Below are 26,837 nucleotides of genomic sequence, written 5' to 3' on the forward strand. Positions count from 1 at the left end.
ATAATGCACTTATCATTTGTTATAAATGTAGAGAAATGGATGGAAAGTTAGAATGCTACAGAAATCATTTGTGTAGGCCTTTGTTTTATATATCCATAAAGTTAAACAGAAACACACAACCTATGCTAAGGTAAGTTACAAATTATTGCTGTCCCTAGGACTTTACCTAATTGATATATAGATAACATTTTAAAAATCCCTCGTGGTAGCAATTTACTAACAGAGAAAAACCAAGTCAATTGTAATGGCCTATAAATTAACACATTACTTATTAAGCAAATTTTGCCTCCAAGTATATCAAAACATCTCAAACATCTGCACAATGCGGGTTGGGAAGTATGGTAATTAAAATTGAGAGCTAAAACACTCATGGAACAGTCATATGGTTGGCCAATAAATGTTTATTGAGCACCTACTATGAGCCAGCCATTGCTCTCGTCACTGGACACTGACAAAAAATAGATGTGTCGATTTGTGTAATTCCTTCTGGAACCTGATCGACACGGTTAGAAGAACTGCTGCCATTTCCAAACTATTTGGATTTGTGGCCATATCTATTTTAAGGCCATATTTACCTTACTATATTAAAGACATGGAATATTAGAGCTGGAGGGACCTTAAAGGATCACCAGCCTATCCTATCTCATTTCACAGATGGCAAACTTGAAGGGTTGAGAAGTCTAAAATAAATTTTTAGAGCCAGGACTAGAACCCAGAACCACAATTCTGATTCAGTGCTCGCTCTACCAATGAAACTCAATCAATAAAACAACATCTCTCCCCCAACACCCCCAACTGCCTCCGTCTCCTTTGATCAGTTTTTCGGTGATCAGTTCTGCATTTTTCTCTAAAATAAGCAGCAAAGTTTCTATGACCCATGGGCACTTGGCCCAGATTTAAAACATGGAGCTTAACAATTGCAAGCATCTCTCATCAGTGGACGGGGCAGGGCGGGGGTGGGAGACACTTGGCAAAGATCGCCTAGCTTTGGGCATTTAGCTGAAACGTCTAAAATTCCAGGAAGATGCTGGGGATGTTTTGTCTCTATTGTCTGGCTGCTAGAAAGGAGAATGTGTCGTCTTAAAATTTCTATTCAGAATTTTAATTAAATTGTGGCCTGTGGCTAAATAGAAAGACATTAAAATCAAACGCTAGTATCTCTTTGTTTATTTTATGGCTCTCATCTCTAACTAGTTCTCACTGAAATAATTAAATGTCTTTTCAGCAAATAGATTGTTCAGGCTGTTTAGTTTAATGTTTCTTATAACCTGGCAAGTAAGTGCTTTATAATTCAGTTGACTTCTGCTCTTCCCCGCGCCCCCCCCCCCCCACTATATATGTTCTTTTCTCCTCTCTCCCCACACAGGCAGACTTGAAGATTTCTGCAGATCAGAGCAGCATTAATGCACCTATGGGCCAAAGCATCCTCAGATAGACCGGAGGAGATTGTAGGAGGCTGAGCACATTGCATTTGACATTAATGGGTCAGAGATGCTTCTAGGTTGAAACTGGTGAAGGTGGCAGGACATACAATGTAGTCAATGAGGCCTCTTGGTCCGAGATTGATGCCTGAAATCTCTTATTTACTGACCCACTGTATTGCACGAAGGGAAAGCTGCTTTTTAAACAGTATAGGATCCATATGGGGGAGGAGACAGAATTTACCTGGAGAGTGTGTGCTGTGGTGGGATGCTGTTTTTTCTCTTTAGTAAAACACTAAATTAGGGACACTTTGGGGATAAAAGACAAAGCCCCAGGGCACAGGCTGAAATGGGGATGTTTAGCCAAAGGAGGTCTAATTGCCTACATTATAAAGTAAAAGTAGGTCTTTTAGGGATAAAGAGATTGTTCTTAGGCACCATTATTTTATCCTTTCCCTGAACAGAGCCCCACTGCAGAAAAAGGAGATGGAAAGGGGGAACAAGAAGAGAGGTCAGAGATGGTAGAAAACTAACTTTGTAATTCTGATGGCTAACTTCTAATGAGTGTTTACTGTGCTCTTCCAGGCACTGGGCTAAGTGCCTTTCCCCATTATCTCATGGAATATTCCCAACAGTCTTATGAAATAGGGACCATTAGTCTCCTCACTTTATAGATCTGAAAATTGTGGTTTAACAATATTGAATGACTTACCGAAGATCTCGTAACTACTACGTGGTAGAGTTGGCGTTCATATCTGTCATCCAGGTCCTCCTCCAAATGAAAGGGAAAATGGTGTGAATATTTAAAATCTGGGCCTACAAACTGTTAGGCTCCCTTGACCTGAATAATAATGATGGTGATACTGCTGGCGAAAGGTGATAGACAGCGGGTACTTATTATGTGCCACGCAATGTGCCAAGCACTTTATACAGGCCAGTTCATTTAATCCTCATAACAACTTTTTGGGGAAAATATTTATGTTCACTCCATTGTGCAAATGAAAAAAACAAAATCTTCGAGGCTAAATAACTTGCCCAGTTTTACATAGCTAGGTAGTAGAAAAGCTGGAGAGTAAAACAGACTCCCACCGCGTGGTAGGACTCCAGGGCCTAAGGAGAGATGGAATTACCAGCATGACATTCCCTCTAGTGAGATGTGGCTCAGAATCTTTTGGAATCCTGATATTTGACTGACAAATTTTACACTTGCTCCCCATTCTACGCTATGATCTATTCTGAAAAAGTAAGCCTTGGGACACTTATGCCTCACACAGTAGAGACTTAAAGTCAAGAAATATTAGGTGAATAAATGGATGAAGGAATGAATGGAGTCTAATCAGTAGTTTTCAGGTTTTTCATTCTGTGGCCCTGTAAGCTCCCTGTCTCTATGATGAGTCGGAACCTTGCACATGAGTTTTGCATGCACCAAAGATTTGAATAATAAAAGGTAATGAATAAGAGAAAGGACTTATTTGTCCTTAGATAAACGAAATGTGGAAAAACCAAAAAGGAAATAGCTCTCCCAAGGTCCTCATTGCCTTGGGAGGGAGAAATCTGCTGTGGGGACCAGGCATCTAGGGAAGGATAGTATGGGAGCTAATAGGGAACTAACATTTTCTATACCTACTAGGTACCGGGTCTTTTTATATACCATAACTCTAATCCTCACATCTATCCTGGGAGGCAGGTGATCTTATCTCCATGTTATAAATAAGCAAATCAAGGCTCATAAATTAAGTGACTTCCACAAAATCTCACATGTGGGAAGGGGTGGAATTGAGGTTCCATCTCTGTTCTGACTCTTTCTAGAACACTCACTGCCTCTTCAAGTAGAGAGCTGAAAATACAAGGGCATTTTAATTGACTGAGGAAAATAAAATGTTTCAGGTTTAGAAAGACAAAAGATATGGCGAAGAACTTGTAGAAAGGCCCAAACCCAGAAAAACGAGATTTGGGGAAGCTGGAAGACAGACCTTGACTGAATGAGGTAATCTTTAGGAAAGAGGTAAAACCCGGATTCCAAATTCTCTACTGTGTTACCCATATTTCCTCACTTGGTAATTGTAGCAACTCAGTGTGGAGCAAAAGAGTGACATCTGTAACCAGGGAGACAAACTAGAGGCAGCAATGCAAGATGGTGGGGAGTAAAGATACTAGTGTCCCCAAGACCCCTGCTCAGAGACCTTTCCCTAGCCTTTCGGTGGCACAAGGCAATGGCAGGGCCCGCTGCCAGCCCCCAACATCTTCCTCCTTACCCCTCTTGACTTCATTCCTGATAATCTGGTCTTGCATATACAGCTACCAACAATTCAGTCTTTGGAAACCTCACAGCTTTTGGTTTTCTTATCAAGTCACGCGAGTCAAATCTAGGCCTAGGAAGCAAACACTGTTCCCTGCATCTCAAATAGCTACTCTACTTACGTTATTCCGTGTCTCCAAGAAGCACGTGTCAAGACAAGATTAAATGTGGAAAGCTTTCATTAGGAGAAATGACTGTGTGAAAGAAAATAGAGAGGGAGCTGTGAGGGAAGCCTGACCCTGAGGGAGGGAGAGAGGAGAGGTTGGATGGAAGCAGTCTAGACTATCAGGCAGTCTAAGGAAGCTTCTGCAAGACCTTGAGCCAAAGTCTGCCTTAGTACCCCACTGTATTCAGTCATGGGAGGGAACAGCCCGAGGGAAAGTGCCAGAACACAGCAGCTGAGGCCCTCAGTCAATTTTGCTCCCTATTATAGATGGTCTGCCAGGCACACCCTAATGGGCCCCCAACAAAACCCCTGCCTCCTCGATTCATAAGTACTCCTGCAAATCTCAGCTCCAACTTCTTTTTTTAAGGGAACGCTTTCCTGATTCCAACCCTACCCCTAGGTGAGGTAAACATACTTTTTGATATGCTCTCATAAAAATATGTTTCCTTCAGAGAACTTGGATCAGTTTGTACTTATATATTCATTACTATGATTATTAGATTAATGACTATCTCTCTTGCTAAATTTTAAACACCGTGAGAGGAGGGACCATGACTGCCTTGTTCACTGCTTTATCCTTAGTACCTACCACAGTGACTAGCAGTAGATACTCAATGAATATATTTTGAACGAATGGACGTGAGTGAAGAAATGTCAAAGAATAGATATGAGTCATGTAATCAATTCTAATCCCAAACCTACTGGAAACTACATAAGGCCCAGGACTAGGAGAAAGGGAACATAGCTTGAAATGGTGAGAGTGAATAGGTAGGTTCAAGGTAAGGATGGTAACAGGAGATTCTTAGGCTGACATAAGCAAATACCAGCTGTGGCTGGTGCCTGCTAGGCCAAACTAACTGAGACTCATGACTCATGTCAGGTAAATTAAGGTAAAAGAGAAAGAGTGAATGTGCTTGGGGGAGGTGAGACAGCTCATGAACGTAAACCATGAACAACCCCCCCTTACTTGATAAAACAGGCTGGTCTAGGAAATGTGGGATCGGGGCTGTAGCAGACACACACAGAGCCAGGGTAGTGGAAACCATGGCAAGGCAGGAGCCCGTCACACACAATAGCCTCCAGGAGTTCTCCTGAGAACTGAGGTTGCATCAACAAAGTCTATAGATCTTGGCCAGGTTCTTAGCTCAGTTCTTCCCTTGTGGCCTCTCCTAGCCTTAGAGGGCCCATCTTCTCTGATGACTAGGGCGGGGATTATGTGGTGTTACTCACTGTCTAACAACTGCATCTGTTGACAGCCCTACAGTCGCCCAGGACCACTTGGAATTTTACCTTTCTAAGCCTCGGCTTTTTCCTTTCAAAAAGGGGATAAAATTTAATCTTGAAGGATGAGTAGATTAGGATTAGAAAGAATAATATGAGATTACTTATAATAATATGTAATGGGGTCTAATGTGGTTCCATGCAAACTCTCATTATTTTTTATTTTTTATTTTTTTGCGGTACGCGGGCCTCTCACTGCTGTGGCCTCTCCCGTTGCGGAGCACAGGCTCCGGACGCGCAGGCTCAGCGGCCATGGCTCACGGGCCCAGCCGCTCTGCAGCATGTGGGATCTTCCCGGACCGGGGCACGAACCCGTGTCCCCTGCATCAGCAGGCGTACTCTCAACCACTGCGCCACCAGGGAAGCCCAAACTCTCATTATTTTTATATCAGAATATAAAATTAATTTAAACCAAGCAAGATTTTCCCTTTGACTCCACTGCTGAAGAAAAATGGCTTTGGATACACAATATACACAAAATCTTTAGAAAATCTTGTTAAAACTGACAATCCCTGATCTAGTAGACTCAGTATTGGCCTGTATGTCAGAAGATGTAGAAAATCATAGAATTCTAGGATCTCTCAGCTGAGGGAGTCCTTCAAGATTAGTCCTGTTTGCATTAGTGAGCTGTGAGAACGCTGGGGAAAATCATTGATTGTCAAGATCCTGTGTGTCTGGGATTCTTCACAGAATTATTAAGTGGGACATTGAAAGACCATTGCTAGAATTCACTGTCTTCTCACTAGCTAGAGCAAAATGTGAATTTATTCCACAGCCAGTGTAACAGGGATAAAGTTAATTTCAATCTGGGACTAAGGTATAAACTCATTTATATTTGTTAGAAGAGTCATGCTGTATCATTAGGGTAATGAGTCAGCCAAAGCTATTGAAAATCACATAGTTAATCTGCTCTAATTTTTGATTGTAGTTGAGTGGTTATATGGTCCTAAAAGTCCAGAGCCTTGTTCTATTCTTGTCTATTTTACTGACTCACTGAGTTGAGGGCGCTAACTCAACCTTTCTGTGTCTCTTTCATCATCCGTAAAATCTGAGCTACAAATATTTAACTGTTTACAAAGCCATTTTTACTTCATCAGTGTCATTCACAGCATAACATACCACCTTCTTGGTCAAAACAATAATGCTTTTGTTCAAATGCATTAACTTCAAGGGTAGACTTCAATTGAATTTGATGATTATTTCTTGGAACCTAGCACAGTGGGAACACGAGCCAGAATAAAATACAGAATAAAATTCCCATCCTAAAATGGTGATTCACAAACACCAGTCCACAGACTTTGACTAGTCTGTGACAATGTTTCCACAAGGCAAGATGTTAAAAAAAAAAAAAAAAAAAAGTTTCATGACTCTAAATTTATATTCAATTTAAAAGAATTTCTTTCCTACAAATTTCTTATATTTCTGTTCCAGTTTTTTTTTTCTTGGCACTGAAATGTTCCTTATTTTATGGTGCCAGTTGTCTCTTTTTAACACCCTGACTTAGCAAAACAAAAGAGTGGCAACTCTAGGTCATTCAATTTTATTCTTTCAGTTTTGTTGGCCCACTAACTCAAAACGTGTGAGAACCACGCTTACCACCTACTTAAGGAATGTGATTAATCCGGCTTACAGTTTAGTCAAGAAAATTGCTTAAATTTGTTATTTAAAAGTTGCTGTTCTGGGAATTGTTTGTGTTTATAGTTAGAAGCTCCCAAAAAAGAAAACAGATTTTGAGCTCAAGCTACTGTTAAAAACAAAACAACAATAAAAGGAGCAAAGCCAATAATGACCAAATAGTGCCTGGCACATAGAAGACCTTCAATAAATATTTGTTGAATAAGTAAATAAAGTATCAAATGAAACACACATAGATTCAAGCAATACCTAGCCAGCAGCTACTAGGGAAAAAAAAAAAAAAAAAGACTGATAAGGAAGAGGAGGATTTTCACTCTTTGGTGAGAACAACATGGAAAATTTTCTTTTTAATTTTTCCCTTCAATTAGTGGTAATTCCTGAGTATCATGCCCTCAGCCTAGGAAAGGCCTGTATCTCATTTTTCTCTCTTGCCAAGAGGAAATAAAAGAGGTGGTCAGAGGAAACTGAAAACATTTAGGAAATTATTTAAACTCATAGTAGTTAGAGACAGAGACTTTAGAAATCACCCAGCCCATTCCCTTCTATTTACAGATCAGGAAACTGGCTCAGAGAAACTCGCCCAAGTTGCCCAGGGTTGGACCATGAGAACAAAACCAAGATACTTCTGCCATCTAGCAGTAGTATATACCCTAATTGCAGGGGGAAGATAAGCATCCTTGAATATTCAAACTAAAAACTTAAAAGTTCTACAATAGTTTCAAAGATCAGAGGAAACAGGCATAAAGATAGTAAATGTTCAAATTAGAATTCCTGAAGGAGAGATAGTATTCTGGGGCTAGTGTGTTGTGGAAGAGCAAAGATCCAGAGACTGGAGTGGGTATGATGTGTTTGGGGAATGTTGAGGGGCGCTGAGTTAGAAATGACTTGTGAATACATCTGCCATCTTCAGGATTTCTCCTTTTATAGCACACATCAACTAGATTAAGCAAGGAGCTCTTACTATTGACCAGCCACTAGCATATGGAACTAGTTTTGCTCAGTTGAAGCTCACATTAAAAATTATATCCATGTTATTACCGACAAAGATACACTGACAAAATATAAAATAGCATATTGATTCAATGGAGTGTTGTTATTTGTACTGCAAAGGACTGGAAACAAAACAAATGTCCATAAATCAGGGACTGCTTGAATAAACTATGGTACATCCACACAAGGGGTACCATACAGATGTTTAAGAAAATAAGAGAATGAGGAAGACTTCTATATACGGACATGGTTTATCTCTACAATTGAATGTTATGAGAAAAATCAAAGGTAAAACAATGCTTGTGATATGCCACCTTTTGAGTAGCCAACTCTAAAGGGAAATACACATACACACATCCACTTATATTTTCAAAGAGAAACAAAGGTTGGACTAAAACAATAACTAATAAAGATGTTTATCTATAGGTGGAGGGAGGGGCCAGGGTAGAAGAGGCAGGGTGGCCTTGAGACTTCCTTGAATATACCTTGTTATACACTTTGATTTTGGAATAAAATTAATAAAAAAAATAAAAACCTTAAAAGTAGAAAGAAAACTGAGACAAGCTTAATTTTATACTAAATTGGTAACAAACCCATATAGAGAAAATAATTATTTCAACTTGACTTTGAAATACAGAATTTTGACTGCACACCCCTAACTGGATATATTCCCAGGACATAGAGAACTACAAACAAATTCTAAACTGCATTCCGTAGTTTTATTGTTAAAGGTAATATTGTTATTTTTATTTCGGAACAATTATAGGTAACTATGTCAATTCTAAGAACCAAGATGTTTAAAATAAGGGAAAGGAGATTGAAGTATAAATTCAAAGAAGTTAAGTAAAAATTCTGTTATCTTAAATTTGAATTGGAAATACCACTATAACTTATTTTTTTTAAACAAAAAGGTAATTTCTAGCCTGACCACTGAAAAGACCTAGAAAACAATGGCCATCTAATAGCAATAAGCACCCTGGCACACAACTGTAATCTCTGAATATCATTCCCCACTAAATAAAACCAGGATTCCTTAGAGAAATGGCTGGCTCCAGGTCTGGGGCAGAAGCTGTACTAGAATGAGCTTGGGATGTCTCCTTGTGCTAGAAAGCAAGTAAGTTATCAGCAACTACTATGGTCATGTCAAAAGGCCTCAGAAGCCAACTTTAATGGGGCTCCCATTGGCTTAATATGGAACAATTTGGGTATCAAAGTGAAAAATCACTATGATTTATTGAAGCACAACAAATATATAAAAATCCATGAATTCATAATAAAAACACATTAGATAATAAAAACACATTAGTCACCAGTGGAGCTTACTAGGACACCAAATCATTCTGAAAATTGATAAGTAAAAGGGAAGAGCCAGGTAGCTGTCCTACCTTTCCTATAAGAACTGTACTTCAGGGCAGCTACATAGTTGATGAGGGAAATTTCTTCATTAGTATATTTCTAGCTTAAAAATGCAGAAGAAGGGAATTCCCTGGTGGTCCAGTGGTTAGGACTCTGCGCTTTCACTGCCGAGGGCCCATGTTCAATCCCTGGTCAGGGAACTAAAATCCCACAAGCTGCGCAGTGCAGTGCAGCCAAAAAAAAAAAAAAAAAGCAGAAGAAATGACAGCTTTGGAAAATCACCAATCACTTACTTCTAATGAAATAATGGATCTAGGCAATGAGAATCAGTGGATGCTGAAATCATTAGGTTAAAGGTTGATGGGTCACTTCATAATTCAGGAATCAGGCTGACACTACCTGACCCCAACTGATCAATCTTATTATAAAAAGTGAGATAACCCGACACTATATGCCTCCTGATGTGCTCCAATAGGGGATAAACAACACCACCCATGAGGGATTCTAAACTTAAAAAGTAAACCTGAATCAAATCAAATCTTTAGGGGGAAGAAAATAATAGTCATGAAAACAGAGTTTTATTGGTATTTGATTAAGGAGTGAAAGAACAAAACAATTCTCACAGCTGGGGACACTTGACTGCCCCCAACACCACTCCTGTAGACTCAGTCTGCCCCAGGCTCTGGAACAAATCCTGTTTACTCATTAAGGGGAAATTAAGGAGCCTGAGTTCCATAAGTCAAAATGACTGCATGCAGTCACTCTGGCTGTTGACCCTGCTATAACATTATGCCTTGTACCCCGAATTGAACTATGGTTGCTTGCCTTAGTTCCTATGCCCAAGTTTCTAACTGGTTAATTTTACTTCTGCCTCAGTTGCTTTGAAGTAGGGGATCTGCTTTGCTCTTACCAATATTACTAAAGACTACAGCCTTGACCTTGAATCCCGACCCACACCCTGTTGCTGATCACCTACTAGTACCCTCTGCCTTGCCCACTCCCAGGCTGCCTGATTTGAACTGCTTCCCAGCTTACTAAGTGTTTCTTGACTTAAAAATCTTGTGTAAAATTGACCTATACTGTTAAAATTCGGATTAAATATCACACCATGTATTGTTAACTCAAAACATCTTGAGGGAGGTTGGTGATATTATTCTGCTTTTTGTTTTGTTTTGTTTTTCTTTTTAGCTCTTAGCTTTTATTTATTATTTTTAATTTTTTTAAACATCTTTATTGGAGTATAACTGCTTTACATTGCTGTGTTAGTTGCTGCTGTATAATAAAGTGAATCAGCTATACATATACATACATCCCCATATCTCCTCCCTCTTGCATCTCCCTCCCACCCTCTCTAGCCCACCCCTCTAGGTGGTCACAAAGCACCAAGCTGATCTCCCTGTGCTATGCGGCTGCTTCCCACTAGCTATCTATTTTACATTTGGTAGTGTATATATGTCCATGCCACTCCCTCACTTCGTCCCAGCCTACCCTTCCCCCTCCCCGTGTCCTCAAGTCCATGTTCTATGTCTGCGTCTTTATTCCTGTCCTACCTCTAGGTTCTTCAGAAACATTTTTTTTTATTCCATATATATGCGTTAGCATATGGTATTTGTTTTCTCTTTCTGACCTACTTCACTCTGTATGACAGACTCTAGGTCTATCCACCTCACTACAAATAACTCAATTTCGTTTCTTCTTATGACTGAGAAATATTCCATTGTATATATGTGCCACATATTCTTTATCTGTTCATCTGTCGATGGACACTAAGGTGGCTTCCGTGGCCTGGCTATTGTAAATAGTGCTACAATGAACATTGTGGTACATGACTCGTTTTGACTTACGGTTTTCTCAGGGTATATGCCCAGTAGTGGGATTGCTGGGTCGTATGGTAGTTCTATTTTTAGTTTTTTAAGGAACCTCCATACTGTTCTCCATAGGGCTGTATCAATTTACATTCCCACCAACAGTGCAAGAGGGTTCCCTTTTCTCCGCACCCTCTCCAGCATTTATTGTTTGTAGACTTTTTGATGATGGCCATTCTGACTGGTGTGAGGTGATACCGCCTTGCAGTTTTGATTTGCATTTCTCTAATGATTAGTGATGATGAGCATCCTTTCACGTGTTTGTTGGCCATCTGTATATTTTCTTTGGAGAAATGTCTATTTAGGTCTTCTGCCCATTTTTGGATTGGGTGGTTTTTTTGATATTGAGCTGCATGAGCTGCTTGTATATTTTGGAGATTAATCCTTTGTCAGTTGCTTCATTTGCAAATATTTTCTCCCATTCTGAGGGTTGTCTTTTCGTCTTGTTTATGGTTTCCTCTGCTGTGTAAAAGCTTTTAAGTTTCATTAGGTTCCATTTGTTTATTTATTTTTTTAATTTCCATTTCTCTAGGAGATGGGTCAAAAAGGATCTTGCTGTGATTTATGTCATAAAGTGTTCTGCCTATGTTTTCCTCTACGATTTTTATGCTGTCTGGCCTTACATTTAGGCCTTTAATCCTTTTTGAGTTTATTTTTGTGTATGGTGTTAGGGAGTGTTCTAATTTCATTCATTTACATGTAGCTGTACAGTTTTGCCAGTACCACTTATTGAAGAGGCTGTCTTTTCTCCATTGTATATTCTTCCCTCCTTTATCAAAGATAAGGCGACCATATGTGCGTGGGTTTATCTCTGGGCTTTCTATCCTGCTCCATTGACCTATATTTCTGTTTTTGTGACAGAAGCATACTGTATTGATTACTGTAGCTTTGTAGTATAGTCTGAAGTCAGGGAGCCTGATTCCTCCAGCTCCGTTTTTCTTTCTCAAGATTGCTTTGGCTATTCGGGGTCTTTTGTGTTTCCATACAAATTGTGAACTTTTTTGTTCTAGTTCTGTGAAAAATGCCATTGGTAGTTTGATAGGGATTGCATTGACTCTGTAGATTGCTTTGGGTAGTAGAGTCATTTCCACAATGTTGATTCTTCCAATCCAAGAACATGGTATATCTTTCCATCTGTTTACATCATCTTTAATTACTTTCATCAGTGTCATAGTTTTCTGCATACAGGTCTTTTGTCTCCTTAGGTAGGTTTATTCCTAGGTATTTTATCCTTTTTGTTGCAATGGTAAATGGGAGTGTTTCCTTAATTTCTCTTTCAGATTTTTCATCATTAGTGTTTAGGAATGCAAGAGATTTCTGTGGATTAATTTTGTATCCTGGTACTTTACCAAATTCATTGATTAGCTCTAGTAGTTTTCTGGTAGCATCTTTAGGATTCTCTATGTGTACTATCAATCATATCATCTACAAACTGTGACAGTTTTACTTCTTCTTTTGCAATTTGGATTACTTTTATTTCTTTTTCGTCTCTGATTGCTGTGGCTAAAACTTCCAAAACTATGTTGAATAATAGTGGTGAGAGTGGGCAACCTTATCTTCTTCCTGATCTTAGAGGAAATGGTTTCAGTTTTTCACCACTGAGAACAATGTTGGCTATGGGTTTGTTGTACATGGGCTTTGTTATGTTGAGGTAAGTTCCCTCTCTGCCTACTTTCTGGAGAAATGGGTGTTGAACTTTGTCAAAAGCATTTTCTGCATCTATTGAGATGATCCCTCAATTTGTTAATATGGTGTATCACATTGATTGATTTGCATATATTGAAGAATCCTTGCATCCCGGGGATAAATCCCACTTGATCATGGTGTATGATCCTTTTAATGTGCTGTCGGATTCTGTTTGCTAGTATTTTGTTGAGAATTTTTGCATCTATGTTCATCAGTGATATTGGCCTGTAGTTTTCTTTTTTTGTAACACCTTTGTCTGGCTTTGGCTTCAGGGTGATGGTGGCCTCATAGAATGAGTTTGAGAGTGTTCCTCCCTCTGCTATATTTTGGAAGAGTTTGAGAAGGATAGGTGTTAGCTCTTCTCTAAATGTTTGATAGAATTCGCCTGTGAAGCCATCTGGTCCTGGGCTTTTGTTTGTTGAAAGATTTTTAATCACAGTTTCAATTGCAGTGCTTGTGATTGGTCTATTCATATTTTCTACTTCTTCCTGATTCAGCCTTGGCAGGTTGTGCTTTTCTAAGGATTTGTCCATTTCTTCCAGGTTGTCCATTTTATTGGCCTAGAGTTGCTTGTAGTAATCTCTCATGATCTTTTGTATTTCTGAAGTGTCAGTTGTTACTTCTCCTTTTTCATTTCTAATTCTATTGATTTGAGTCTTCTCCCTTTTTTTCTTGATGAGTCTGGCTAATGTTTTATCAATTTTGTTTATCTTCTCAAAAAAACAGCTTTTAGTTTTATTGATCTTTGCTATTGTTTCATTTATTTCTGATCTGATCTTTATGATTTCTTTCTGTCTGCTAACTTTGGGGTTTTTTTGTTCTTCTTTCTCTAATTGCTTTAAGTATAAGTTAGATTGTTTATTCAGGTTTTTCTTATTTCTTGAGGTAGGATTGTATTGCTATAAACGTCCCTCTTAGAAGTGCTCTTCCCACATCCCATAGGTTTTGGGTCATCATGTTTTCATTGTCATTTGTTTCTAGTTATTTTTTGATTTCCTCTTTGGTTTCTTCAGTGATCTCTTGGTTATTTAGTAGTGTATTGTTTAGCCTCCATGTGTTTGCATTTTTAACAGCTTTTTTCCTGTAATTGATATCTAGTTTCACAGTGTTGCTGTCAGAAAAGATACTTGATATTATTTCAATTTTCTTAAATTTACCAAGGCTTGATTTGTGTCCCAAGATATGGTCTATCCTGGAGAATATACCATGAGCACTTGAGAAGAAAGTGTATTCTGTTGGTTTTGGATGGAATGAACTATAAATATCAATTAAGTCTATCTTGTTTAATGTTTCATTTAAAGTTTGTGTTTCCCTATTTATTTTCATTTGGATGATCTGTCCACTGGTGAACATGCGGTGTTAAGGTCCCCTATTATGGTGTTACTGTCAATTTCCCCTTTTATGGCTGTTAGCATTTGCCTTATGTATTGAGGTGCTCCTATGTTGGGCACATAAATATTTATAATTGTTATATCTTCTTCTTGGATCGATCCCTTGATCATTATGTAGTGTCCTTCTTTGTCTCTTGTAATAGTCTTTATTTTAAAGTCTGTTTTGTCTGATATGAGAATTGCTACTCCAGCTTTCTTTTGATTTCCATTTGCATGGAATATCTTTTTCCATCCCCTCACTTTCAGTCTGTATGTGTCCCTAGGTCTGAAGTGTCTACTCGTGTAGACAGCATATATATGGGTCTTGTTTTTGTATCCATTCAGCCAATCTGTGTCTTTTGGTGGGAGCATTTAATCCATTTACATCTACGGTAATTATCGATATGTATGTTCCTAGTACCATTTTCTTAATTGTTTTGGGTTTGTTATTGTAGGTCTTTTCCTTCTCTTGTGTTTCCTGCTTAGAGAAGTTCCTTTAGCATTTGTTTTAAAGCTGGTTTGGTGGTGTTGAACTCTCTCAGCTTTTGCTTGTCTGTAAAGGTTTTAATTTCTCCATCAAATCTGAAAGAGATCCTTGCTGGGTAGAGTAATCTTGGTTGTAGGTTTTTCCCTTTCATCACTTTAAATATGTCCTGCCACTTCCTTCTGGCTTGCAGAGTTTCTGCTGAAAGATCAGTTGTTAACCTTATGGGGATTCCCTTGTATGTTATTTGTTGCTTTTCCCTTGCTGCTTTTAATTTTTTTTTTTGTATTTAATTTTTTATAGTTTGATTCATATTTGTCTGGGCATGTTTCTCCTTGGATTTATCCTATATGGGACTCTCTGCACTTCCCTGACTTGATTGACTATTTCCTTTCCCATATTAGGGAAGTTTTCAACTATAATCTCTTCAAATATTTTCTCAGTCCCTTTCTATTTCTCTTCTTCTTCTGGAACCCCTATATTTCAAATGTTGGTGCATTTAATGTTGTCCCAGAGGTCTCTGAGACTGTCCTCAAATCTTTTCATTCTTTTTCCTTTATTCTGCTCTGTGGTAGTTATTTCCACTATTTTATCTTTCAGGTCCCTTATCCGTTCTTCTATCTCAGTTACTCTGCTACTGATTCCTTCTAGAGAATTTTTAATTTCATTTATTGTGTCGTTCATCATTGTTTGTTTGCTCTTTAGTTCTTCTAGGTCCTTGTTAAACGTTTCTTGTATTTTCTCCATTCTATTTCCAAGATTTTGGATCATCTTTACTATCATTACTCTGAATTCTTTTTCAGGTAGACTACCTATTTCCTTTTCATGTGTTTGGTCTGGTGGGTTTTTACCTTGCTCCTTCATCTGCTGTGTATTTCTCTGTCTTATCATTTTGCTTAACTTACTGTGTTTGGGGTCTCCTTTTTGCAGGCTGCAGGTTCGTAGTTCCCGTTGTTTTTGGTGTCTTCCCCCAGTGGCTAAGGTTGGTTCAGTGGGTTGTGTAGGCTTCCTGGTGGAGGGGACTGGTGCCTGTGTTCTGATGGATGAGGCTGGATATTGTGTTTCTGGTGGGCAGGACCGCATCCGGTGGTGTGTTTTGGGGTGTCTGTGACCTTACTATTATTTTAGGTAACCTCTGTGCTAATGGGTGGGGTTATGCTCCTGTCTTGCTAGTTGTTTGGCATGGTGTGTCCTGCACTGTAGCTTGCTGGTCCTTGAGTGGAGCTGGGTCTTAGCATTGAGATGGAGATCTCTGGGAAAGCGTTTGCCGTTTAATATTACGTGGGGCTGGGAGGTCTCTGGTGGACCAATATCCTGAACTCGGCTCTTCTGTCTCAGAAGCACAGGCTTGACACCCAGCCAGAGCACCAAGACCCTGTCAGCCACACAGCTCAGAAGAAAAGTGAGAAAAGAAAGAAAAAAAGAAAGAGGGAGGGAGGGAGGGAGGAAGGAAGGAAGGAAGGAAGAAAGAAAGAAAAAAGAAAGAATAAAATAAAATAAAGTTAAAAATAAAAAATAATTATTAAAAATTAAAAAGTAATAAAAAAAGAAAGAAGAGAGCAATCCACCAATGATAACAAGGGCTGAAAACTATACTAAAACAAAACAAAACAAAACAAAAAACAGGCCAACAGAACCCTAGGACAAATGATAAAAGCAAAGCTATACAGACAAAATCACACACAGAAGCATACACATACACACTCACAAAGAGAGAAAAAGGAAAAATATATATATATCATTGCTCCCAAAGTCCACCTCCCCAATTTGGGATGATTCGTTGTCTATTCAGGTATTCCACAGATGCTGGGTACATCAAGTTGATTGTGGAGATTTAATCCGCTGCTCCTAAGGCTGCTGGGAGAGATTTCCCTTTCTCTTTTTTGTTCTCACAGCTCCCGGGGTTCAGCTGTGGATTTGGTCCTGCCCCTGCATGTAGGTCGCCTGCGGGCGTCTTTCTTCGCTCAGACAGGATGGGGTTAAAGGCGCAGCTAATGCGGGGGCTCTGGCTCATTCAGGCGGGGGGGAAGGGAGGGGTACAGATGCGGGGTAAGCCTGCGGCGGCAGAGGCCGGCGGGACGTTGCACCAGCCTGAGGTGCGCCGTGTGTTCTCCCGGGGAAGTTGTCCCTGGATCACGGGACCCTGGCAGTGGTGGGCTGCACAGGCTCTCAGGAGGGGAGGTGTGGATAGTGAGCTGTGCTTGCACACAGGCTTCTTGGTGGCGGCAGCAGCAGCCTTAGCATCCCAGGCCCGTCTCTGGGGTCCGCACTTTTAGCCGCGGCTCGCGCCCGTCTCTGGAGCTCCCTTAAGCAGCGATCTTAATCCCCTCTCCTCGCGCACCAGGAAACAAAGAGGGAAGAAAAGGTCTCTTGCCTCTTTGGCAGCTCCAGACCTTTTCCTGGACTCCTGGACTCCCTCCTGGCTCGCTGTGGTGCACTAACTCCCTTCAGGCTGTGTTCACGCTGCCAACCCCAGTCCTCTCCCTGCGCTCCAACCGAAGCCCGAGCCTCAGCTCCCAGCCCCGCCCGCCCCGGCGGGTGAGCAGACAAGCTTCTCGGGCTGGTGAGTGCTGGTTGGCACTGATCCTCTGTGCAGGAATCTCTCTGCTTTGCCCTCCACACCCCTGTTGCTGCGCTCTCCTCCGTGGCTCCGAAGCTTCCCCCCCCCGCCCATCCACTGTCTCCGCCCGTGAAGGGGCTTCCTAGTGTGTAGACACCTTTCCTCCTTCACAGCTCCCTCCCAGAGGTGCAGGTCCCATCCCTATTCTTTTGTCTCTGTTTTCTCTTTTTTCTTTTGCCCTACCCAGGTACATGGGGAGTTTCTTGCCTTTTGGGAAGTCTGAGGTCTTCTGCCAGCGTTCAGTAGGTGTTCTGTAGGAGTTGCTCCACATGTAGATGTATTTTTGATGTATTTGTGGGGAGGAAGGTGATCTCCACGTCTTACTCCTCCACCATCTTGAAGGTCCTCTATTCTGGTTTTGAAATGGAACAAAAACAATATGTGAAACACTTGGTTTTGGCCCCAGATCATATTTGGGGCAGCACTGCCACAAGCATCCTTAATCTATGTTCCTTAGGTGAGGAATAGTAGCCTCATCCCAGAATTCTGCTGCAAGCTACTTAGCACGTGTTGCCATTCTCTCCAAACCTTGAGTCCTTCCCTTTGTCTTTTGTCACTGCTATAGCTTCCCTTCCATCTCTTGCTTCTCCAGTCCCTTCTACCCATGCTCTGATGGGAATGCTTTTTCATCTTTCTGCCTTTAAAAGCTTCAGCAACCATGTCAGTCTCCCAGCAGTTGCTTAGTGCTTTGACTCCATGGGTATGCCCTTCTTTTATTTATTTTTATGATTTTTATTGTAAAGTAAAACAAATAAGGAAGCTACACAGATGTGTGGCTTAATGGATTCATATAAAGCAACACTTATAAACATTATCAGATCAAGAAATATGTAGATCTTTATCAGTTACCCCAAAGCCCCTGCATGTGCACTGCCCAGATTACAAGCCTCTCCCTTTACCCATAATATGTAACTATTGACTTTTATAGTAATCACTTCCTTGTCTTTAAAAAAAAATAGTTTTATCATCTAAATGTGCATCTTTATATTTTAGTCTTGCCTGTTTTAAAAATTAGATATACTTTTAAGTTTTTTAACCTATAGGTTCTCCCCCCATTCGTCTCTTTTCCTTATCATTTATCTGTTGAAACACCCAGGCTATTTGACTAATAGCAGTTCCCAGTCTGGATTTTGCTGGTGGTGTGCCAATCAGTTGGTATCTTAATGAACTTAACTTTGCCTTCTTCACTTCCCTCCCATCTTGCTGGGGCTCGTATGCAGCTGCAGGAGCTCTGTGGGAGCTTTCCTCAGTCCACACTCCAGCATGACTGATTGGAAAGCCAGCTCCCCTGCTCCCAGCTGCTCCCAGCTAGGGCTCCATCTGGCTGTTTCGGTGGCTAGCTGATATCTGGAGCTCATCGACGTGCCTCCAGTGTCCACCTTGTTCTTTCCATTAATTTTCATGGGAGGCACATTTTGACTCCTGAGACGAGGAAAAGTAGAAACTGAAGAATTCAGAGTTTCACTGCACCTTAAGGTTCAGGGAACTCCATTCCCTCCCATTGCTGGCCAATTTCTATTGGTGCATTTGGGGGATTAAGCAATGTACAAAGCCCCAGCTGAGTTCCTAAATATGGGCTAGGCTGGTTAGAATCCTGAGTGTTTGGTATCTTTTAACGGTATTTTGTATGTTTAAATATACTTCGTAAAGCTTAAAAGAAAAAATCATAAATGTAACTGTATTTCAGTCACACTCTGGGTTAAATTGGGGTTTTGTAAGCCCACCTGATGCCTAATCAAATATAGCATTGTTTGTGTGAGAAACCAAATGCCAAATTCCAAACATGCCACTTACAAAATGTGGGAATAAATCCCTTTTATAAATTTGAAGGTTGCCTGAATGGTCAATTATAACATTTTAGATTCCGGTTGATGCAAAGCCAGAACCTAAAATTATCTTCCTGAGGTCTTTTCCTAAAGAAGGCTTACATAGTCTTATCCCTAAGCATCTCCTCAAATGACTTAAAATATCATTTCTTTGTCCATATCCAAATAACAGAAAATAATGATTCTCTTTCTGTGATGTAAAAGGAAGGCCAAGAAGATTATTGCTTCAGGAAACTAATGTCCAAAATTTTGACCACCACAGAGAAGGTCATAGTACTCACCAACTCCCTAAAAACTAGAAGCCAGCACTGCTATTATACAAACCGTGCAGCTCTCTGGGGGAAACAACCCCTCCCTGCAAACGTTCTAAATTTCAGAGCACTACTACATGGAATTATTTAGGACTTAAATGTCAATCAGTGGCAGCTGGGAAATTTTTAGATTTTGAAATGTGATAGTCTCCATTTGCTTGCATCCGGTTAATAGTCTCTGTTCCACTTTAAAAGCATCACATCAAAGATAGAGGCAAAATGTAATAATAACAGAAAAAGATTGATTTCATTCTGGAGCCCCATGGTAATGATTCTTTAGTTTCTTAGGCTCGTTACAAATTAAATTGGGTCCAAGAACACCAACTCATTTTTTAAGGCCTTTCAAATAACCAAATAAGGGTATTCAGCCAAGACTCATTCATAGTCACACTTCTAGGACACTCTGATTTGATAATACATGTTCCATACAATGCAGTAATGATTAAATCAGAGGTCTACAGAGGCTTGAGCCTCATGTAACAGAGCTGCAGTTTAAAGCAGCATGGCCTTTGAGCGCTATAGCAATAGCATCTGCTATCTTATTTTAATAAGACCCAGGGGATGTTCTGGAGGTTTCTATCTTACTAAGTTTTCACTTCAAGTTCTAGCTCTGTTTAATATTCTTGTAATGTGAGAAGGGAGCAAAAGACTTTAGCAAAGCTAGGAAGATTCAAAATTTGCTATGGAAATACCAGACAGTCCAGGAGAAAATGTTAGGATGGAAATATAAATATGTTATGCTCTCCCTATCTTAGTGTGTTATTATAAGAAATAATACAAAAGTATAGATAGTTAAAAGACTACTTGGCATGTGTACTTAATTATCTCTTGCATTCATTAAAAGAAAAACATTTAGTAACTTAAATAAATTACATACTTTGTGATCAACAGAAGTGACATGATGTTTATATCAAAATATAAAGAAGGCTTCAAAACTAGAGTTTTATAATTTAGTAATTATACAGAAGTTGAACAAAAAAATATAGTTTTTCTAATAGATATTTACAAATTTTGCACATAATTAAATATACACACTTATTTCAAGTACAAATGGAATTATTTAAAAATTGATGCTGCAATAGGTAATAAAGCAAGTATCAGAACACACCAAAGAATCAATATCCTACTGACCTCATTAGAAAAGAATAATAAAAATAACTTTAAAAGTACAATGGAAATGAAGAACACTTGTAAATGACTTATTGGCCAAAAGGAAGAAATCATAATGGAGATTAGTCAATGTACAAAACTGAAAGTGAAAGCACTATGAATCACAAACCAGGGGGATATAGCTAAAGCAGTAGTTATAAGTAAATTTATTCCTCAGATACTAATCTCCAAAAGAAAGATTTAAAATAATTAGTGAACGTGTACAACTCAAAAAGTTAGAAAGATTAGAAATTAATAAAGATTGCAGAAGTTAATAAAATAGTTTTTATTTAAATATAGTAAAGATATACAACAAAACTAAAAGCTTATACTCTGGAAAGACTAGTAAACTTTAGGAAGAGACTTGGCAGAAACTTTGACCTCCTCAAGCTGATTTTGTCCTCAGGACATTTTATGATATCTGTTAAGCCTGTTAAAGGTAATATAAAACTCACTATATAAAGATTAGTTTGGGACCCGCCCAGGAGAGTGTCCCAAGAATATCTGTCATGAATACCTTTAATAAGATAGGGGAAAAGATGGAGAAAACAGATGAAAAGAAGGAGAATTTCACCAGAGTTGAAACACACACACACACACACACACACACACACACCTTTAAATGACAATTATAAGATTGAAAAATATAGTATCTGAAATTAAAATATATAAGGGTAGGGAAAAAATATTGTCATTATAGTCAAATGACATGATTGGATTGTCTGCATATAAGGAGCTAAGAAGAGATATCAGCAAGTTGTTGGATAAAAGATTAATATAAGAATATCTGTTGCATTCCTATACACAAAAAGCAGATAGAATATATGAATTAAAACGAAGCTTAAACTTTTAAAATAGCAACAAAATTATAACATATGGTTAATTTTATATGTCACCTTGACTGGGCCAAGGGATGACCAGATAGCTGGTAAAACATTATTTCTGGGTGAGTGTACGAGGGTGCTGCCAGAAGAGATTAGCATTTGAATCAGTAGACTGAGTAAAGAGATCTGCCCTCACCCAATGTGGGTGGGCATTTTCCAATCTGTTGAGGGTGCAAACAGAACAAAAAGGAAAAGAAAGACAAATTCGCTTTCCTCTTGAGCTGGGATGTCCATTTTTTTTCCTGCCCTTGGACTTCAGAGCTCCTAGACCTTGGGACTTCAGACTCTGGGACTTACACCAGCAGCAGCCACCCCATTCTCAGGCCTTTGGCCTCAGATTGGGAGTTAAACCATCAGTTCCCCTGGTTCTCAGGCCTTTGTACTCAGACTGAATTATACCACCGGCTGTCCTGGCTCTTCAGTTTGCAGACAGCAGACTGGGGGACTTCTCAGCCTCCATAACCATGAGAGCCAATTCCTATAACAAATCTCCTTTTATCTACATATATTTATGTAATGTATATCTATATCGACATAGATACAGATATAGATATATCCTATTATTTCTGTTTCTTTGGAGAGCCCTAATACAGTATCTAGGAATAAATCAAACAAAGTATGTACAAGACCTTGGTGGGGGGGAATAATAAAACTTTACTGAAAAACAAAAGAAGAACTTTAAAAAGAGAATATTATACCATGTCCATGAATGAGATGACTCAATGTCATAAAGATGTCAATGTAATCTTTATCAAAATACCAATGGCATTTTTCAAAGAAGTAGAACAAATAATTCTAAAATTTGTGTAGAAACAGAGAAGACCCCGAATAGCCAAAACAATCTTGAGAAAGAAGAACAGAGCTTGAGGTATCATACTCTCTGACTTCAGACTATACTACAAAGCTACAGTAATCAAAACAGTATGGTACTGTCACAAAAACAGACACATAGATCAATGCAAGAGAATAGAGAGCCCAGAAATAAACCCACACACTTATGGTCAATTAATCTACAACAAAGGAGGCAAGACTATACAATGGAGAAAAGACAGTCTCTTCAATAAGTGGTGCTGGGAAAACTGGACAGCTACATGTAAAAGAATGAAATTAGAACATTCTCTAACATCATATACAAAAATAAATTGGATTAAAGACCTAAATGTAAAACCAGAAACCATAAAAATCCTAGAAGAAAACATAAGCGAACACTCTTTGACATAAATTGCAGCAATATTGTTTTGAATCTGTCTCCTAAGACAAAGGAAACAAAAGCAAAAATAAATAAATGGGACCTAATTAAACTTAAAAGCCTTTGCATAGCAAAGGCTACCATTGACAAAATGAAAAGACAAGCTAACGAATGGAAGAACATATTTGCAAATGACATGACCAATAAGAGATTAATATCCAACATATATAAACAGCTCATACAACTCAATATAAAAAAAAACAATTAAAAAATGGACAGAAGACCTGAATAGACATTTTTCCAAAAAAGACATACAGATGGCCAACAGGCACATGAAAATATGCTCAACATCGCTAATCATCAGAGAAATGCAAATCAAAACCACAATGAGATATCACTTCACATCAGTCAGAATGATTATCATCAAAAAGATCACAAAGAACAAATGTTGGCTAGGATGTGGAGAAGAAGGAACCCATGTACACTGTTGGTGGGAATGTAAATTGGTACAGCCACTGTGGAAAACAGTATAGAGGTTCCTCAAAAAAATAAAAATAGAACTGCCATATGAACCTGAAATTCCACTGCTGGGTATATATCTGAAAAAAACCCACTAATTTGAAAAGATACATACACCCCAATGTTCACAGAAGCATGATTTACAATTGCCAAGATATGGAAACAAACTAAGTGTCCATCAACAGATGAATGGATAAAGAAGATGTGGTACATATATATACAATAGAATATTACTCAGCCATAAAAAGAATGAAATAACACCATTTGCAACAACATGGATGGACTTGGAGAGTAATATGCTTAGTGAAATAAGTCAGACAGAGGAAGACAAATACTGCATATAATCACTTATATGTGGAATCTAAAAAGTAAAACAAACTATGAGTATAACAAAAAAGAAACAGACTCACAGATACAAAAAACAAATTAGTAGTTATCACTGGGAGAGGGAAGTGAGGACGGTCGAGATAAGGGTAGGGGATTAAGAGGTGCAAACTACTATGTATAAAATAAATAAGTTACAAGGATATACTGTACAGCATAGGAAATACAGCCAATATTTTATAATAACTATAAATGGAGTATAATCTATAAAATTTTTGAATCATTATGGTGTACACCTGAAACTAATACAATAACGTAAATCAACTATATCTTAATAAAAAATGAAAAAATAATAAAAGACTGGGATTGGCAGAGTGGTTTAAAAAAAACTTAACCCAGCTATTGGCTGTCTACAAGAAACTCACCAAAAATAGTAAAAAAAAACAAAACAAAAATAAAACTAAATGTCGATCAACAGGAGAAAAGATCAACTGTGGCATATTATATTGTACAATGGAATTTCATTTAACACTAGTGACATGAATAAAGCTCAATGTATCTGCATGGATGAATTTAATAACAGTGTGGTGATTTATAAAAAAATAGCAAGTTGCAGAAGGTTAAATATAGGGTGGTACCATTGGTAATGTTTGAAACCTGCAAAAGAATATTGTTTATGGATACAGTCGTAGGTGTTAAAAGTACAACAGCATACGTAAGAATGATAAACACTGAATTCAGGATCCTGGGCTGCTGTTGCACAACTCCAGGGAGCCTAATCCACATTGTATGCCAGAGAATTGTATTCCAGGGAGAGGCAATCATAGACTGGAAGGGAGGAAGAAGTATCCAGGGGGCTTCAGTTGTACCTATAATGTATAATTTCTTAAAAATAATAAATAAAAAGAAATGAAGAAAGCAAGGCAGAATGTTAAGATTTGATAGAACTGGGTGGTGGGCACATAGGTGTTTATGAGGTTTTTCTGTATGCTTTTCTGCATTCTTGCAATTTGTAAGAACAAAACATAAATGGGCATGGAGAAGGCACTCACTCAGCAGCACAATTGCTAAAAACAGAGCCAAACTGTGAGACACACAGAAAGAAAGAGCAACAGTGAGATGGGAGCACCCATCATTGATTGAATTAATTAAAAGAGATTATTTTCCCTTGATTTTCTTCCAGGAACTTTGTCCATTTCATTCTTCCTACAGACTTACCCTTACTCCCCAGAGCAACCCAGATGTTTCCAGCCCGGGTGTTCCCAAGACCTCCCTCCTTCTGGCCTAGTCCTTCCTTTCAATTGTTAGAAAAAAAGTGTTTTGAGCCCCCATTCCAAGTACTGCTGGAAGTCCCTTTGTCCCTCCCACAGCTAATATTTATCTCGCACTTAATTATGTGTCTGGCATTGTTCCAAACATTTCACAAACATTGTCTCATTTAATCTGCACACACAGCAACCTTATGAGATGGGTTCCATTTTTTTTCATTTTTAAAATAAATATTTATTGAAAATAATATACACTAAGAGAGGAGCACAAAGGTTCAATATTTGTCCCCACTTTCAAGATGAGGAAATTGAGGCTTAAGAGGTTAGTTGACTTCCTCAAGGCTACACTGCTAATAAGTAGTGGTCCCCACTTGGCCTAATTCCAGAACTCTGAGACTTCAATTTCTTTTTCTTTCCTTTTTTTAAAAATTTATTTATTTATTTTTGGCTGTGTTGCGTCTCCGTTTCTGTGAGAGAGCTTTCTCTAGTTGTGGCAAGCGGGGTCCACTCTTCATCGCGGTGTGTGGGCCTCTCACTATTGCGGCCTCTCATTGCGGAGCACAGGCTCCAGATGCGCAGGCTCAGTAGTTGTGGCTCACAGGCCTAGTTGCTCCACGGCATGTGGTATCTTCACAGACCAGGGCTCGAACCCATGTCCCCTGCATTAGCAGGCAGATTCTCAACCACTGCGCCACCAGGGAAGCCCGACTTCAATTTCTTGTTTCCACTAAGCTCTTGATCTCAGGAACATCTTGTCTTCTGTAGTCATTCTTTTCTTTTTACCATGTACACCTAACTGAAGCATTCAGCTATTTTTTCCATTAATTTCCCCTAAACATCACTATCAAAAGGATCTTACATGTAGAAGCCTTTTGAAAGTAGGGCAGCACATTACTCAAATATAATAAACAACTTAAAATTGAATATTATACATCCCTGTCCACTCCCATCATATCGAATTGTCCAACTTTATTCCTCATGTTTCCTACTGCCCTGTTTTACTTCTCCTTCCTCTTCCCTCACCCCCCCACTTTCCTTTCTCCTTACATTATCACCACCCAATTCCCATATTTCAAAGTCAACCTTTAGTATAATGAGAAATTTAATCCTTCCTTTGTTTTATTCTCCCATTTCCAACAATGCCCAGGGCTGTGGTGAGGGATATGGGGTTCACCATTCAAACTCAAATATGCCATCAGATATTTTCCTAAACAAAGAGGCATCTCCCTGGACATGAATAATGCCCCTTTTCTTGACATAAAAATGTCTGAGTTCGGTTCTTGTTTTAAATAGAAAGATTTTCTTTATCTTCTCACCACCCTGATGCCTCTGAGATGTATTACCCTCTTTATTTCATATGATTTGCATCAATTGATTTTATGTACCCAATTTGAAAGTCTGACATTAAACAACAGTTTTCTCAAAATAGACTCCTTAAAACCACTGAACCATCTGCCTGACTAGTGTTATAGGTTGAACTGTATGTCCCACCCCCTATAATTCATATGTTGAAGTCTTAACCCCTAGTACCTCAGGATGTGACCTTATTTGGAGATATGGTCTTTTTAAAAAAAATTATTTTATTGAAGTATACTTGATTTACAATGTTGTGTTAATTTCTACTGTACAGCACAGTGATTCAGTTATACATATATATATGTATATACATTCTTTTTCATATTCTTTTCCATTATGGTTTATTACAGGATATTGAATATAGTTCCCTGTGCTATACAGTAGGACCTTGTTGCTTATTCATTCTCTATATAATAGTTTGCATCTGCTAATCCCAAACTCCAACTCCATCCCTCCCCCACCCTCCTCCCCCTTGGCAACCACAAGTCTGTTCTCTATGTCTGTGAATCTGTTTGTTTTGTATATAAGTTCATTTGTGTCATATTATAGATTCCAAATATAAGTGATATCATATGGTACTTGTCTTTCTCTTTCTGACTTACTTCACTTAGTATGATAATCTCTATCCACGTTGCTGCAAATGGCATTACTTCACTCTTTTTATGGCTGCGTAGGATTCTATTGTATATATGTACCACATCTTTAACCATTCATTTGTCGATGGACATTTAGGTTGCTTCCATGTCTTGGCTCTTGTAAATAGTACTGCAATGAACATTGGGGTGCATGTATCTTTTTTTTTTTTTTTTTTTGTGGTACGCGGGCCCCTCACTGCTGT

At 38.8% G+C, this 26,837-nt stretch overlaps 1 long non-coding RNA gene across 1 annotated transcript in view; it reads right to left on the bottom strand.

The window, feature by feature from the left end:
• Positions 1-10,513: 10,513 nt before the first annotated feature.
• LOC117198504 (uncharacterized) overlaps positions 10,514-26,837 on the bottom strand; it is a 134,901-nt gene continuing 118,577 nt past the window's right edge. The window contains exon 4 of the long non-coding RNA XR_007474791.1: positions 10,514-17,525. This is a non-coding gene — a long non-coding RNA (uncharacterized LOC117198504). The remainder of the gene's footprint in view (positions 17,526-26,837) is intronic.

Source organism: Orcinus orca, chromosome X (assembly GCF_937001465.1).
Source record: "Orcinus orca chromosome X, mOrcOrc1.1, whole genome shotgun sequence".
NCBI classification, from domain to species: Eukaryota; Metazoa; Chordata; class Mammalia; order Artiodactyla; family Delphinidae; genus Orcinus; species Orcinus orca.